The sequence below is a fragment of the Anoplophora glabripennis genome, unplaced genomic scaffold (genome assembly GCF_000390285.2).
Source record: "Anoplophora glabripennis isolate ALB-LARVAE unplaced genomic scaffold, Agla_2.0 scaffold870, whole genome shotgun sequence".
Taxonomy (NCBI): domain Eukaryota; kingdom Metazoa; phylum Arthropoda; class Insecta; order Coleoptera; family Cerambycidae; genus Anoplophora; species Anoplophora glabripennis.
The window spans coordinates 146,036-152,120 of NW_019416944.1; positions in this window are offsets into that span (position 1 = coordinate 146,036).

Sequence of the window (6,085 nt, forward strand, 5' to 3'; positions counted from 1 at the left end):
TCACATTGAACTTCTTCGTTTATGTTATCATCATTACAGGTCTTATTTTTCTTTTCAACTGGCTCCTCTGCTACAACCTCCTGATTAACCTCTGGGTGCACCTTGTCTAGATGACCCCGCATATTAGAAGTATTACCCGACGTTCTCAGGTTTTTATTGCAAAGTTTACAAACAGCTTCTTTGTCATTGTCACATTTCTTGAAATAATTCCAAATTTTACTTTTCTTTTTATTAGGTGGCATTTTATCTGTAAAGAAAATCAATATTGAGAATTAATTAGTAATACTTAAACAATTATTCTTCACAAATATTTTTAATAAAATTAATTTTAACAATTCGTTAACAAAATATATTACATGTTAAAATCTTATAAAATACACTTATAATTTTATTCTTATGTTTTAGTTGTTTAATTAATATTAATTTATTGTGTTATTTTTAAGTTTAAATTTTCGAGTAATATCAGTAAGTCATAGGTACTTGTCAAATATGTTTAATTAGTTAGTACTTTTGCTATTTCACACTTGGATATGAAAAATTTTCACATTATAATAAAGGGCAATAAAAGTATCTATAGAAAAATTGGAGATTAAAAAAATTTAAGTATAAATTAGTAAAGTACAAATGATCGAATATCAGAATAACATTAATCGATATACACATCCCATCACTATTTTCGTAACCAAATTATCGTAAAAATAATGTCTTATTAGACACAACAACTGGAAATCGAGAGACATGTACCTACTTTAAGTAATATTAATAGATATATCTTGAAACTACATAATACAATAAGTCAAAGCAACAACAACTAACTCAGACACATAACCTATTAATAAACGTTTACCTTTTTAAGCTCACTATTTAAACTAAACCAATGAAATAGAGTATCATTATGTTATTGAAATAATAGATACTTACTTTAGCAAAACACAGTTGAGTTATCTATCACAGTTAACAATAACTTCACTTAATTTGCTTAATTGATTGTGACTTCTATGATATGGTGAACGTCAAACAACAAACAAAACAACGGCCGTCAAGTCAATGTGGGCGAGCGAAACAAAACGAGCGAAACAACTGCTTCGTTTTGCGCGCGTTTGTATTGCAGAGCGAACGAGACACTAAATAGAAAAATCTACGCTTGTGACTAAGAGAGATATATGTTTGTGTGTGTAGCTGACATCGTTCATGAAGAACGATGTTACATCGATGTTTTAGGTTTCGATATCGATGTTAAAACATCGATGTTTATGAACGATATATCGATGTTTGAAAAACATCGATGTATCGTTTGATCCCTATTCAGACATCGCTTTTTAACGGCATTACAGATGCGCTTCAGTAAAGGTTTATCATCATTCATTTGGGCGCCTTCATCAGTTATGATGTTTTTCATGGTCTCGATATCCGGTAATTGATTTTTGAACACCCCGTCCTTCAAAATACTCCACACGGCAAAATCTAAGGGAGTCAGGTCCGGAGAACGTGGAGGCCATTCGATTTTACCTCTTCTACCAATCCAATCCGGAAAAAAGTTATTGAGGAATTCGCGAACGACTACAGCGTAATGCAGTGGAACGCCATCTTGTTGAAGAGTTAAACAGTGACCAGCAAACTCCGGGTTATTATTGAGTTCTTCGCGCAGTTCCATCAACAAATCGAGGTATGCAACCCCTGTGACAGTTGAGTCGAAAAAGTAGGGCCCGACGATCCCTAAGGAGCAAACACCAAGCCATACCGTTACTCCGGGCATGTTTAATTCATTTTCAATGGTGATATGCGGATTGTCGGTGGACCAGTACACACAATTGTGCCTATTGATACGCCCATTTAATTTGAACTGTGCTTCGTCCGACCACAAAATTGTTTTAAAGAAATTTTCGAACGCTTCGCATCGAATTACGTAGGTACCATTCTGCGAACTGAAGCCGACGATCCGGATCATCTTCTGTCAATGCTTGTAAGAGGCGTGGTCTGTTAACGTGCAAACCTAGTTCCTTCATCATTCGCTGTAGGCTGGAACGAGACATTNAGAACATTTCAACACAAAGAAATTTTCAAATTTATGACGGAGCTACGAATGTCAGCACAATTTCGTCACATAACTGCTTTTAATAACGTATGAGTTTGATTCCACATATACATTCTACATTAAGGTATTTTATATTTTATTTATTTATTGGTTTGATAGCATGTTTCGAACCTATATGTGAAAAAACTTTTCTTTCCGATACAGTACTGTCAAAATTGTACAATATTTTTCAAATATCCTCATGTCAGAACTTTTATTGAATTATTAGCATTTTGGGATTGTTCTTTATTGTTCTGTGCTACTACTTGTAGAACATGAGCTTATTTGCATAATTTCTGGAGTATGCAAACTCAAATTATGTTTTGAATTTGACAGTTCTGTCGTTTCGTTATAACGCTTTCATACAGTTACAGATTTTTTCTATTTAAAACTCATAAATACATCCTTCATTTATATAAAACATAACAATATATTGTATACGTACTCACACTATGCATTCTTCTTTCTATTCAATGTCTATTTAATGAAATAAATAAAACAATAAAATGAAAACATTGCTTGAAATTACCTAAATAATTTTCATTTTTCCTTCTTGGCAGAACTAACTGCTGCTCTAAATCTACATCATCACTGGAATTAAATTCAGAAAAATCTGAAAAGTCTTCTAGATCCGACATTTTCAAAAATATTAATAAATAAGACCACGACCACAGGACTACACAAGACAGAATTTTCATTTCTAGGTTAGGCTGGTTAAGTAACCTTACTTTCTTGTAGGTTTTTCGTATGTACCAAACCAAGATTTTTGTTTGTCACTTACTGCGCCTGTCTCTGACCAACAGTTCCACTATTAATCCGGTGACTGGTTTGACCGTTCACGAATCAGTTTGCGTATCGTACATGGTTATGTTGGAACAATGAACTACCAGTGTACGTACCGGTTAAAAGTTGTGCTGGAACACTAAATTCGTTCTGCGCATGTACTGGACAGTACATGAACTAGTTCACTGCTATGTTGGAACAAACCTATTATGTACAAGATTTTAAGTGGGCAGACAATCTTTATAGGCGATTACTTGTATACAGATATGGGCACTTCACTTCCACACATCCACCATTACAGCACTCGTAAAACACTAGTCTATCAGAAGAAACACCAAATTGCGGCCAATATTTACTTACAATAGAACCAACTTTATTAATTACTAGAGAAATATGGTTTTCTTTGTGCATGTGTTTTTGGTATGCCTCCGCTGCTTTATTTTCACGAATAGTTCCCCATAGAATGGCTTTATTATTAAATAAAATTTTTGTGGGGTAACAAATTAATTTTATTAAAGACAAGGAAGGTTTGACTCTGTTTATTTAGCAAACTGATTTATATTTTGATGCAGTTATCCTGCCAGCTCTTTGTATATACCAATTTTCATTTTCAGATTGATTTCGAATAGCCTTTTCAATACTATGAATATGTTCTTCTTTAAATGTAAAATTTAATGTCCTTGCTATTTCTGCAAGTTCCATATAAGTTTTAGTTGTATGGATCTCATGAAATATATTTAGTACCTACCAATGGTAAAATTGTGCTCTGTTTTCCTAACTCAGTAGCAAATGGTTCCATGATTCGCATAATTGTAGCATCTCCACCATTTTATTTAACTCTGTATCTTCAAACAGTAATCGCGCTAAAATATCCAGAAAACTTTTGAAAAACACCTTTTAATGACACTAAAGATCACAAATAACAACAAAGTGTTTCTCCACAACGACCATATTGGATCACGTGGTTTGGAATGCCTAATAGTCTTAATTTATAGCTATGACATGGTGAGGCTACATGTGGACATCGCTGTCTATTTATACCCAAGAGATGTGAATATGATGTTGCATTGGTTCGCCTCTCCTTGATGTAGATTTCCTACGTAACACCTGCTAGTGTTGCGGAGTTTTCAATCCATCCTTTTGTTTGTCGTCACGATCTACCCAGGTGTTGTTGATAATAGGTTGATAACCGACCCTTTATGCCATTGAGGAACCATTTTAGGGCCATCCGCTCTCTCCTCCGTGTGCTCAGCCACATGAAAATAGGAAAATTAACCCAGTAAGTTCTTAGATTACTACCTTTAATTTGTATAAACTACCCTTGTTGCTATATTTGAGGTATTGCCTTTCATAATAAACTTATTTAAAAAAAAATACATATATACAGGGTGTGCCATTAAGGATAGATCGTGACCATATCTCGAAGATTATTTAACTTACAGCTTCGGGGAAATCATTTTTATAATAAAAGTGACTATGAGAAATTCATCAAAAATATTTTTGTTTCAAGCAAGAGGGCGTAACGAACAAAAAAATTAAAAATCATTTTTTTCGCATATTTTCAACTAACCGAATGAAAAAAAATTTAATTCAAGATCAGTAATTTTGCCGTAACTTTATAAATAAAGGAGCGGGGGGTGTTTTTAACCTATTTATGTAAAAGGTCGGCTTATGTTCGTTTGCTGCAACTGATTTTCCTCAACTTGGATTCATTTAAAAGGCAATTGCTAGGACAGTCGAATAATCTGGGAGTTAAATTATTTAATTTATAAACAAAGCCGCCAGGTGCCGGTACGTTCATCAAAAGCTTAAGTTTTGTGCATTTTTTTCAAATGGAATGATACAGATTTTATTACACTATAAGAAAGGTAATTTTAAGAGAAATCATCCAGTGAACACCCGAAATCAATATCTCCAATCAGTCAAAAGATATTTAGTTTTTTTTTTTAATAAAGCAGGGTTCGTATAAGGGGGGATTTCCTCGTTTAGACGGCTGTGGTTTCTCCCTTTTCTTGCTCAATTTTGTTTCATTACTAGACATACTTTTTTAGCAAAATACAAAATTGTAATGACCAGTACCAAACTCAAAAATGCAAAAAATATGTCGTGTTCAAATTGACTGTCTGTCTCCCCCCGTGCTGAGGCTGCTTAAACAGTACTCCAGCTACGAGTGAGAGAAAGTAGTTCATTTTCAAAATTTTCTTTTAATCGATTTATATGACTAAACATTATGCATTGGGGTCATTCCATATTAATGTGCCCACACCTCCTTAAACTGTGAACCCCCTCTTATCTCATGTTCCGGCCACGCTGTCTCGTAGATTAGGGGGTTCGTTGCCTCATATGTCACTGTTGCTGGCTACACTTTCCCCCCTGCGGTTACCTCCATGTGGGGTACACTCCCGCCATGGCTACTCCACAGTCCCATAATGGTTAACCTGTTACATAAATAAAAAGTTCATTAGTTATCTGAAACATTTTCCTTAACCTACTTAGCTTATTCCCTTAATCGACATTATGTCAATCCTTTTCAGTCTCTCTAGGCATTGATGGGATTCAGGGGTCGTAATAGGGAAGAATATGACTAATGTGTAGGGGAGAGTGTTGTACCTTGGGCCAGTTTTCACTTTGCAGGGTGTAAGTTTTTTATTTGAATTATTTAGATGTGTATGTTAAGGGAGTAAACAAATCTAGCATTTTACTCTTTATTATATGTAATTAGAACATTTATTAAAATGTACAAAACCTAAAAAATCTATTCCAACAAATATATGTTTTTTGACCCAAGGTACAAACTAGTCATGTACCTTGGTCTTTGTGCATTTGTATCTTGGTCCATGTGTAATTGTACCTAGGTAACGTTTAAATTTAATAAAATCAGAAAAACATGAAGTCTTCACTATGACTCAAGCAAAAGTAGCTTTGAGTCCGCACGACGATAAACGCTATTTGATAGAGGGATCGTATGAAACGCTACCATGGAGTACTACAGAATTATGGAAGAATCATCTACAGCACCACACCCATTTACGTTCCAGACGATGAGCAGACAACATGCCTAGAGAATGCGATTTTGTGTCAGGATTAATAAGCTGTGATTACATTTTTTTTTATTTTTTATTTAGTGGAATCTTGATTTAGATTGTTTAGTTGTGACATATTCACAATTTTTTTATGTGAAACACAATGTTTCAATTTAGATACCTATTACGTTTTTCTTTCGAATAT